At 41.1% G+C, this 12605-nt stretch overlaps 1 protein-coding gene across 3 annotated transcripts in view; it reads right to left on the bottom strand.

The window, feature by feature from the left end:
* Window positions 1-12605, bottom strand: part of ADCY2 (adenylate cyclase 2) — a 401911-nt gene that overhangs the window by 241488 nt on the left and 147818 nt on the right. The gene's annotated exons all lie outside the window — the stretch shown is intronic.

A 12605-nucleotide genomic window follows, 5' to 3' on the forward strand; every position in this document is an offset into this window, starting at 1 on the left:
ATGTAGACACATTCACATATTTATTATTTATCCATTCATTCATGTTTATTTTGTTAATTATTTTCTAGAACATAAGTTCCATGATGCTAGGGATTTCTGTTTTATTTATTTCTGTTGAACAGTTTCAGGCACATAAGAACTTGTCTATGAATATATTCACTGAATGATGAATGAATTATTGCACATTAAGGAAATATTATAGATGTGTGCAAAAATTTATATACGAACTTGTTCATTATAGCATTGGTTTCAATATTGAAATATTGCAAATTATCTAAATGCACAACTTTAGGGAGCTGGTTAAATAAATTGTGTTCTTTATCTGAGCTGTCCAGTATGGTGGCCACTAGCCACAAACGATTGTTAAGCACATGAAATGTAGCTCATGTGGCTGGGCAATTGAATTTTTATTACATTTAAGTTAAATCGAATTTTGAATAGCCACATGTGGCTTGTGGCTAGCGTATTGGGCAGCGCAGTTCTAAACTCTGAGACTAACATAATCCAAAGAATCGGCTGCATTCATTTGAACTTCGCTACTGATTTTATTATCCCAGATCTGTGTATGTCTGTGTGTGTAAAAGTAGGAAGATTATGGGGCTGGCCCCGTGGCCGAGTGGTTAAGTTCGTGCACTCTGCTGCAGGCCACCCAGTGTTTCGTTGGTTCGAATCCTGGGCGCGGACATGGCACTGCTCATCAAACCACGCTGAGGCAGCATCCCACATGCCACAACCAGGTGGACCCACAAAGAAGAATATACAACTATGTAACGGGGGGCTTTGGGGAGAAAAAGGAAAAAAATAAAATCTTTTAAAAAAAAAAAAGTAGGAAGATTATGATCCTCCTGAATTGAATTAGAATTTAAAAGTAAGTCCCACTATGAAAAGATACATGAAAAGCATACAACCAACATAGATTTACAAGACACGAATGCTGGGTAAAGTGACAGGACTGCAATATTCCTGAAATAAATTATGCATGCTTGGAAAGTAGCTAACTCTCCTATTTTAAGAGCAGCTCTTAAATTAACTTCGATATATTTAAATTTAAAATGCTTTTTGCCTATGCACATATAAAATTACATTTAAATAAATATCCATAACATACAAACAGGTACCAAATAAAGTGGATGTTTTCTATTTGAATTTAAGCAACTGAAACTACATAATGAACCAACTTTTATCAACTTAAAAGCAAAGGGTCTGAAAAATTGCCAAAAATACACTCCCACCCCAAAATATAAACAAGCTGAATAGAAAGTGCTACTTAAATTTTTATAACTTTTAATAGAATAGGTACTTGAAAGCACCCATTCCAATATGTAGTAGGCATTCAACAAATATTTGTTGATGGACGAAAGGCTGTAACTTAGTGCAAGACACATCTCCCTCCCCTGCACAAGAAACATCCAAGGACGAGAGCCCTACGAGCTACAGGAGGATTCAACACAGCCATCACTTGTCACATAACAATGAACTGGACATATGACTTGGAAGAGGGTTTTTGTGCATGTGTGTGTGGTGAGGAAGATTCACCCTGAGCTAATATCTGTGCCAATCTTCCTCTACTTTGTACACAGGATGCCTCCACAGCATGGTTGATGAGTGGAGTAGGTCTGCGCCCTGGATGCAAACCCACAAACCCAGGCTGCTGAAGCGGAGTGCATGGAACCTTAACTACTCAGGCCATGAAGCCAGCCCCAAGAGGGGTATTTTTTAAAACAGTTCAAGTACAGACAGACACATAGGTGAATACAATGCACATCCATGTACCTACAAGACGTCTGATTTGTATGAACTGATTATAAAAGCACTACTTCCTTCTGTCACAGCATCTTGCGGGGAGGTACAACTGAGAAAACACCTGGGAAGCTGAGAGAGGACCAGGTCAGAAAGAAACAGCAGGATGGTTTTCAGCCATGGTCCAGGTTTCTTCACATTTTGGGGACAGCCAACGACCTCTCTGAATATCTAATGAAAACTGCTGAAACATCTGAATACAAACAAAAATATTTCACAGAATTTCAGAAGATTCCTGTGACCCTACAAAACCTATCATGAACCCTAGCTAGAGTCTGACACCGGATGGAAGCCTTGAGTGGCAAAGCACAGGTGGGTTTGACTCAAGACCCTCTTTGTTGGGACTTTCAAAAACTGATGATTAAAGAAATTGGTCTGTTTACCCAGCTGACATACTTTTGGGCCTTAAGGGATCAAATCTGAAGTCTCTGTGGGCTTGCAAAGAGCTTTGTACACACAGTTTTTCAAAAGAACCACTGTATAGAAATGCACACGTGTTAACCAAACCCCACCCAGATCCTCACTTACAGCAAGTAAACATTTGGTGACTGCAGTTATAGTCAAAAATGTACTTCCTGTCCCCAAAGAACCACTTCTTTATTAAGAATAACATATTGTCTTCATTACAGTTAAAATGCAAAAATATGTTCACTCTTCAAAACGCCATTGGAACACTCAAGTTCTCTCATGCAGAACAAAAGTGCTCAGCTTAATTAACACTTTTATGAAAAAAAACAAGGCAAGGGGCTGGGCCCGTGGCCAAGTGGTTAAGTCCGTGCGCTCCGCTGCAGGCGGCCCAGTGTTTCGTCGGTTCAAATCCTGGGCGCAGACATGGCACTGCTCATCAAACTACGCTGAGGCAGCATCCCACATGCCACAACTAGAAGGACCCACAACAAAGAACATACAACTATGTACTGGGGGGCTTTGGGGAGAAAAAGGAAAAAAATAAAATCTTTAAAAAAAAAAAAACCAAGGCAAGACCCTTTATTTATTTTTAATTCGAAAGAAGAAAAATGTAAATTTAAGCGTATTCAAAATTTGATTAATTTCATTTTCTATAGATAGCCTTGGCATAACTAGTTTCAGCACTGAAACAACCAATACACAAATTCATACTTATTTGTTTATTTATTTAAGCTTGACCTTTTTATCTGATGCTCGAATGGCTTGTTTTTACTTTCTGAGGATAATCCACGATCTCTGAAATTCACTAGGGGGAATGTTCTATGTTTTCACTGTTCTGGTGTCTACATAGGATCACAGATTTGTCAAAACTTATCGAAATGCACACTTGAAGTGGTGCCTTTTATTGTACATCAGCTTTACCTCAATAAAGTTCTTCTGAAGTCTTGGGGGAACACAGGTTGTGGGGGCTGCTCCTCTTGCAACAAGAGCCCTTAGGGATGCTCTTCCTTGGCCATCTAACTGGTCCCAAGAAAGGCCACCCCCAGGAGTGGCTGAGTGGTCACCTAAAGGCATCGAAGTTTGACCAGCACTGCACTGGGCCTTTCCTTCATAAGGGTGGGTCATAGAATTCCATCCCATTAAAAAAGATTGATAACAAATAATGTGTTGTAATTAAAGTATTTAAAAATACTATATACTCATTCTAAATCTTTAGTATGAGTGGGTTACTATAAGGAAAAATATACAATTAAAAATGTTTTAACTTCTGAGATCTCCTAAAAGTTAATAAGAAGGCTAATCTATTCTGGTACATTTTTTGGTTCAAAAGAATAAATGATAAAATATTCTCCAAGGGAACTTATATAAGAATGCATCTTTCTACCATCTAACTTGGATGACCAGAATGAAAAGGGATTTCTGGGGACTGGAAGAAGCTACAACAAAACATTTATAAAATATGCTACATTCAAGAAATTTTCTTAGGAGACTAAACTGTATTATATTCCAAACCTCCAAGCGTATGAGGCATAGCAGGTCCAACTTCTGCTAACATTCTTAATAAAGGTATTTGGGTGATTTTATTCTTTTAGAAAGAAAAAAGCAAAAGGTCTGCAACCAATAAAGACTCACCCTCGTTAGTCCTGGCACACACAAAGATGTTGGAAGAGAGTCTGTCAACCATCAAAATACCACTTTTCACTGATGAAAGACTCAGAATCCAGACTCTCACTTCCAGAGGGATTTTTTAAAACAATGTAATTAAAATGTGGATTAAGGAGAAAAGTTTGTTTTTCTCTCTCTTTACAAGTCAGTTTATTTGAAGATGTTTAAACCAGCATTTCAGCTGGTTTCATAAGAAACAGCCTCTTCCAAGTCTAACAGGACACTCTCTTCATGGGTGCTGTTATGACAAATTTATTGCTCCTTCCAATCAATAGCTCTATTAAAATCTACCTCCATATATTATGGGATTCTCATTAAGCCACTGACAGTAACATTTTAATTAAATGGTACAGCTCCTTACTGATTTTATTATTTCAGCTAACTTATTGTTCAGGTTTAAGTATATAAAGCAAACATAAATAGTACATCTTTCATAGACTTAACCTAGAAAAATAATACAAGATAATAGGCATAATTTTAGACAAAGTGAAGTCATCAAGTGGCTTTCAAAGGTATCTGGGACTTCTGTACAGCTCTCCAATTCTTTTTCAACCAGTTACTTAATAACCACATACTGGGTATTCAAAGGTATATACACAGTAGTAAGCAATAGAAAATTTCTACAGCCGTCAACATCTCTTAAAATAAGCTTCCTCAAGGGAGAGGGCAAGACCAAGATGGCGGAGTGAGAGGTCTTCTTTGTCTCTCCCCCATTGAATCTACAACTAATTGGACATTCACCAATTAACAAAGGATATCCAGATAGCATCTCAAGATGCCTAAAAGTCTCATGCTACTACACATCGGAAGGCGGACGGACTTCCCCCCAGGAGGAGGTGGAAATAGGTGAAAACTCTCTGACCCCCAACCTCTGGACAGCCTAGTTTCTGCAGGAGGCTCTCTTCCAGCGGACTCCCCCATAGCATCGCCACACACCAAGGGCAGGAGTGTGCACTCACCAGTGGAGTGACGGTGGAAACAGGTGACAAAACCCCTACCCAAGCCTCCCGTGATCACACCTAAGCCCAGGGGGAAATCCCCAGGGTCCTGCACCCACCAGCAGGGAAGGCCTCCACTCGCCATTAGCAGGGAGGCTTCGCCCAGAAGCCAGAACAAAGAGAAGCTCCTGGCGGGCCGGCATGGCACCAGACCGCAAGCTGCCACTGAGCTCACGGTCTCCGGCGCACGGCTCGGTGCAGGAGGGGTTCGGACTTCCCGTAGACGTGCTTGGGGACACGGTTGGAGCTCCAGCGCCTGGCTCTGCAGCGTGGGGGAAGGCTCCGGGGTCCCGCATCTCCCCGGCAGGGAAAGTCTCTGCTCACCATTAGCAGGGAGGCCATGCCAAGAATCCAGGACAAAGGGAAGCTCCCGGTGGGCGGATCCCCCAGGGCGGCTCCAGACCACAAGCTGCCACTGGGCTCACGGTCTCCAGTGCTCAGCTTGGTGTAGGGGGTGTCTGGACTTCCTGTAGACGTGCTTGGGGAGACGGTTGGAGCTCCAGCGCCTGGCTCTGCAGTGCGGGGGAAGGCTCCAGGGTCCCACATCTCCGTGGCAGGGAAAGCCTCTGCTCACCATTAGCAGGGAGGCCACGCCCAGAATCCAGGAAAAAGGGAAGCTCCCAGTGGGAGGATCCCCTGGGGCGGCTCCAGGCTGCAAGCTGCCGCTGGGCTCACAGTCTCCTGCACACGGGTCAGTGCAGGGGGTGCCCAGACTTCCCATGGACGCGCTTGGGGACTGGGTGGAGCTCCAACACCCGGCTCTGCGGCCCGAAGGGTCGCTCCAGGGTCCCGCATCCCCCCAGCAGGGAGGGTCTCTGCTTGCCATTGGCAGGGAGGCCCCGCCCAGCATTCTGAACACCAGGAAGCTCCCTAGAGCAGAATTCCCCAAAAGGCAGCAGCTTACAAGCCACTGCCAGGCCCACCGACTCTGGCCGTGTCCCAGACGAGGCAAGGGGCTCCCAGAGATCCCATGAGAGTGAAGTGGGGCAGAGTAGAGCTCCGGTGAAATGGCTACGTACCCCAGGGGGGATCTCCAGGTTCTTACAGCAGCCTCAGCGAAAGCCTCTGCACAGCACTAGTGGAGAGGTCCCAACTGGCAATCGCAAGGCAGGAAGGCCCTGGGGCAAAAGCAGCACAGGTGAGCTAACAACAGACTGCAGAAGATACCCATAGCTCTGCTGGGACCTATAATGGACAAGTGTGATCTGGTGGGCTCTGTTAGGGACAAAGCGGCGATTATAGGGGATCCTGCTCCTGGCTGATGGGAAAGCCCACAACACTGCTGCAGACCACAAGGAGGGAGCGCATCTAGGTGAACTGCAGTAGTAGGCACCAGCAGCCTGAGGCCCCCTTGCGATTGCCCCCACAACCGATGAGGGACCCCACAGGATCACTGTGACTACGAGGAGGGGTCCAGGCCCAGTCAGTAACAGCTGACAGGGTTCCTGGTTGGGGCTGTCTAAACAGCTGCCCCCCACACACACACCAGACGCAACAAGTGGAACCAGCAACTAAACTCTATCTCTATGAGGAGGCACAAATCCACACCATCAAGCAGTATGAAAAAATATATTAAATCTCCAGAACAGAAGGAAAATGATAAGCACCCAGAAAACAATCCTAAAGACAATACAATCTGCAACCTAAATAATGATGATTTCAAAACTGCCATTATGAAAAAACTCAATGACCTAAAAGAGAATTCAGATAGACAACTCAATGAGTTCAGGAGCTACGTCACAAAAGAGCTTGACGCTACAAAAAAGAACCAATTAGAAATACTGGAGATGAAAAACACAATAGAGGAGATTAAGAAAAATCTGGACTCTCTGAACAGTAGGGTCGATAATATGGAGGACAGAATTAGCAATTTGGAGGATAGGAATATAGAAATGCTGCAGGCAGAGGAGAAGAGAGAATTAAGACTAAAAAGAAATGAAGAAACTCTCCGAGAATTATCCGACTCAATTAGGAGATGCAGCATAAGGATTATAGGTATACCAGAGGGAGAAGAGAAGGAGAAGGGGCAGAAGGCCTTTTCAAAAAAATAATAGCTGAGAACTTTCCAAACTTGGGAAGAGAGATGGAACTTCACATCACAGAAGCCAGTAGATCTCCAAACTTTATTAACGCAAGAAGACCAACCCCAAGACATATAGTAGTGAAACTAGCAAAAGTCAACGACAAAGAGAAAATACTAAGGGCAGCCAGGCAGAAGAAAATAACTTACAAAGGAAACCCCATAATGCTATCAGCAGATTTCTCAGGAGAGACCTTACAGGCTAGAAGAGACTGGAATGAAATATTCAAAACTCTGAAGGACAAAAACCTGCAGCCAAGAATACTCTACCCAGCAAAAATATCCTTCAAATACGATGGAGAAATAAAAACTTTCCCGGATAAACAAAAGTTAAGGGAGTTCATCACCACAAAACCTCCTCTTCAAGAATTGCTCAGGAAGAAACTCATTCCTGAAAACTCAAAAAAAGGAAAGGAGTTACAAAATCCAGAACAAAGGAGAAAAGCAGAAGGACAATAACACAAAGTAACAGCTCTCCATCAGGACAAAATGCAAAAGAACCGGAAAACAAGTGATAAAATTGCAACAGTAGACCCCCACATTTCAATAATCACACTAAACGTGAATGGATTGAACTCTCCAATCAAAAGGCACAGAGTGGCAGGATGGGTCAAAGAACAAGATCCAACAATATGCTGCCTCCAGGAAACACACCTCAGCCCCAAAGACAAACACAGACTCAGAGTGAAGGGATGGAAGACAGTACTCCAAGCCAATAATGAACAAAAGAAAGCAGGTGTTGCCATACTTATATCAGACAAAGTAGACTTCAAAGCATAACAGATAAAGAAAGACAAAGAGGGGCAGTATACAATGATAAAAGGGATGCTCCACCAAGATGACATACCAGTTATAAATATATATGCACCTAACACAGGAGCACCAAAATTCATAAAGAAACTATTAACAAAACTAAAAGGAGACATCAACAGCAATACAATAATAGTAGGGGACCTCAACACCCCATTAATACCAATGGACAGATCATCCAGACAGAAAATCAACAAGGAAATTATAGAATTAAATGAAAAAGTAGATCAGATGGACCTAACAGATATATATAGGACACTTCATCCAAAAACAGCAGGTTACACATTCTTCTCAAGCACGCATGGAACATTCACAAGGATAGACCATATCTTGGGAAACAAAGCAAGCATTAATAAGTTCAAGAGGGTTGAAATAATATCAAGCATCTTTTCTGATCACAATGCTATGAAACTAGAAATCAACTACAAGAATAAAGCTGGGAAAGGGCCAAAAATGTGGAGACTAAACAACATGCTACTGAACAAACAATGGATTACTGAAGAAATTAAAGAAGAAATCAAATATTATCGGGAGACAAATGAAAATGAAAACACACCATACCAAATTATTTGGGACGCAGCAAAGGCAGTCCTAAGAGGGAAATTCATTGCAATACAGGCTCACCTCAATAAGCAAGAAAAATCTTACATAAACAACCTCAAACGACACCTAACAGAATTAGAAAAAGAAGAACAAACAAAACCCAAAGTCAGTAGAAGGAGGGAAATAATAAGAATTAGAGCAGAAATAAATGATATTGAAACAAAAAAGACAGTAGAAAGGATCAATGAAACAAAGAGTTGGTTCTTCGAAAAAATTAACAAAATCGACAAACCCTTAGCCAGACTCACTAAAAGAAAAAAGAGAGAAGTCTCAAATAAATAAAATTAGAAACAAAAGAGGAGAAATCACAACAGATACCGAAGAAATACAAAGCATCATAAGAGAATACTATGAAAAACGATATTCCAACAAATTGAACAACCTAGAAGAAATGGATAAATTCCTAGCCTCATACAACCTACCCAAACTGAATCAGGAAGAAATAGAGAATCTGAATAGACAATCACAAGTAAAAAAATAGAAACAGTAATCAAAAACTTCCCCAAAAATAAGAGTCCAGGACCAGACGGCTTCTCTGGAGAATTCTACCAAACATTCAAAGATTTAATACCTATCCTTCTCAAACTGTTCCAGAAAATAGAGGAAGATGGAGTACTCCCTAACACATTCTATGAAGCCATCATCACCCTGATCCCCAAACCTGACAAGGACAACACAAAGAAGGAAAACTACAGGCCAATATCACTGATGAACGTAGATGCAAAAATCCTCAGCAAAATTTTGGCAAACCGAATACAGCAATATATCAAAAAGATTATACACCATGATCAAGTGGGATTTATACCAGGGACACAGGGATGGTTTAACATCCGCAAGTCAATCAATGTGACTCACTACATTAACAATATGAGAAACAAAAACCACATGATCATCTCAATAGATGCAGAGAAAGCATTCGACAAGATCCAACATCCATTTATGATAAAAACCCTCAATAAAATAGGTATAGAAGGAAAGTACCTCAACATAATAAAGGCCATATATGACAAACCCACAGCCAACATCATACTCAACGGACAAAAACTGAAAGCCATCCCTCTGAGAACAGGAACAAGACAAGGATGCCCACTTTCACCACTCCTATTCAACATAGTACTGGAGGTGTTGGCCAGAGCTATTTGGCAGGAAAAAGAAATAAAAGGAATCCAAATAGGCAACGAAGAAGTAAAACTCTTGCTGTTTGCAGATGACATGATCTTATATATAGAAAACCCCAAAGAATCCATAGAAAAACTATTAGAAACAATCAACCACCACAGCAAAGTTGCAGGATATAAAATCAACATACGTAAATCAGTAGCATTTCTATATGCTGGCAATGAACTAACAGAAAAAGATCTTAAGAACTCAATCCCATTCACGATCGCAACAAAAAGAATAAAATACCTTGGGATAAATTTAACCAAGGAAGTGAAAGATCTATACAATGAAAACTACAAGACCTTCTTGAAAGAAATCGACGACGACATAAAGAGATGGAAAGACATTCCATGCACATGGATTGGAAGAATAAACATAGTTAAAATGTCCATACTACCTAAAGCAATCTACAGATTCAATACTATCCCAATCAGAATTCCAATGTCATTCTTTACAGAAATTGAACAAAGAATCCAAAAATTCATATGGGGCAACAAAAGATCCCGAATTGCTAAAGCAATCCTGAGAAAGAAGAACAAAGCTGGAGGCATCACAATCCCTGACTTCAAAACATACTACAAAGCCACAGTAATCAAAACAGCATGGTACTGGTACAAAAACAGATGCACAGATCAATGGAACAGAATTGAAAGCCCAGAAATAAAACCACACATCTATGGACAGCCAATCTTTGACAAAGGAGCTGAGGGCCTACAATGGAGGAAAGAAAGTCTCTTCAACAAATGGTGCTGGAAAAACTGGACAGCCACATGTAAAAGAAAGAAAATCAACCATTATTTTTCACCATTTACTAAAATAAACTCAAAATGGATCAAAGACCTAAAGATTAGGCCTGAAACAATAAGTCTTCTAGAAGAGAATATCGGCAGCACACTCTTTGACATCAGCTTCAAAAGAATGTTTGTGGACGCCATAACCCCTCACATGAGGGAAACAATAGAAAGAATAAACAAATGGGACTTCATCAGGCTAAAGAGCTTCTTCAAGGCAAGGGAAAACAGGATTGAAACAAAAAAACAGCCCACTAATTGGGAAAAAATATTCACAAGTTATTTATCTGACAAAGGGTTAATCTCCATAATATACAAAGAACTCACACGACTCAACAATAAAAAATCAAATAACCCAATTACAAAATGGGCAGGGGACATGAACAGACATTTCTCCAAAGAAGATATACGGATGGCCAATAGACACATGAAAAGATGCTCATCATCACTAATGATCAGGGAAATGCAAATCAAAACTACACTAAGATACCACCTTACACCTGTTAGAATGGCAAAAATATCCAAAACCAAAAGTGACAAATGTTGGAGAGGCTGTGGAGAAAAGGGAACCCTCATACACTGTTGGTGGGAATGCAAACTGGTGCAGCCGCTATGGAAAACAGTATGGAGATTCCTCAAAAAGTTAAGACTAGAAATACCTTATGACCCAGCCATCCCACCACTGGGTATACATCCTAAGAACCTGAAATCAGCAATTCCAGAAGTTCCATGCACCCCTATCTTCATTGCAGCAGCATTCACAATAGCTAAGTCATGGAACCAACCTAAATGCCGAGCAACTGATGATTGGATAAAGAAGTTGTGGTGTATATATATATACAATGGAATACTACTCAGCCATAAAAAAGGACAAAGTCATCCCATTCACAACTACATGGATAGACCTTGAGAGTATTACGTTGAGTGAAATAAGCCAGACAGAGAAAGACGAACTCTGTATGACTCCACTCATAGGTGGTAGTTAACATACGGACAAAGAGAACTGATCGGTGGTTGCCAGGGGAAAGGAGGGTGGGGGAGGGCACTAGGGGTGAAGTGGTGTACCTACAACATGACTAATAATAATGTACAACTGTAATTTCACAAGGATGTTAACTTTTATAACCTTAATAAAAAAAAATAAGCTTCCTCCAAAAATATGATTTTCTAGAGTTGATAAGAAGATTGACATTACCTGTGTTCGGATACCAGTAGCAGTGACCCTTGGTGGTCACTGAACCTTTGGGAGTTTATAGTGTTTGGCACACAGTGGGTTTTCTTAAACATTTTTGAGCAGTAAAAGAACACGTGAAAAAGCATACTTACTAATGTACAGTCATGTGCTACGTAATGATGTTTTGGTCAACGACAGACCACATGTACAACAGTGGTCGCATAAGGTTAGTACTATGCAGCCTAGGTGTGTGGAAGGCTATACCATCTAGGTTTGTACAAGCTCTATGATGTTTGCACAATGATGAAATTACCTAATGATGCATTTCTCAGACTGTATCCCCATCATTAAGCAATGCATGATTGTATTCTTAAAAGAAAATCATAGACATTATTATCTCCAAACACCTGCCTTGTGGGCTTTTAGATTGAAGCCTGGACCTACTGAGAGACAATGTGATGCAAAATAAGAACACAGACTTTGACACTCTCTGTCAGTGGGAACTTTCTCAAGTCATTTCAACTCTCTGAACCTCAGTTTACCAATATTTAAAATGGGATAATAATATGTATTTTATACAACTGTCCAGGGGATTAAAAGAACTGTGAATGTAATTTGTGCAGCCGCTGAATCCTAACTGTCATGAACTCAGAGTGGTCTTCCTTCCTTTGCTTCCCCCATTCCCAAATAATATTTTTAGTGCCACTAATATAGTGAAATGTGATACGATGAAGACTGATCCTTGAAGACACACTTTGCAGAAGGTTTTGAATTTGATATCTGGAGGTTAAGAAAAAACTAAAGGAAGAAACACCTAACTCCATGTGTGAGAAGTCAAGAAATATTTGTCAAAGCTAGTGACTCTTGAGCTGACCTAAAAGATGAACAGGAATTCTGTGGACAGACAGAAAAGAGAAAATGACATGAAGTATCAATCATAAATTCCCAGAAGCTCCAGAGAGCAGGGTGGCTGGGGAACTTTTAAACAGGTTAGCGTGGCTGAGAAGTTGAGTGTGAATGGAATGGTGGGTGACGATGGCGGGCCTGTGACGGCACGCTGAAGCACGTGCTGTCTCAGGTAAGTGATGAGGGGCCACCAAAGTGTGATGGTTGGG

This window comes from Equus quagga, chromosome 9 (assembly GCF_021613505.1).
Source record: "Equus quagga isolate Etosha38 chromosome 9, UCLA_HA_Equagga_1.0, whole genome shotgun sequence".
Lineage (NCBI taxonomy): Eukaryota > Metazoa > Chordata > Mammalia > Perissodactyla > Equidae > Equus > Equus quagga.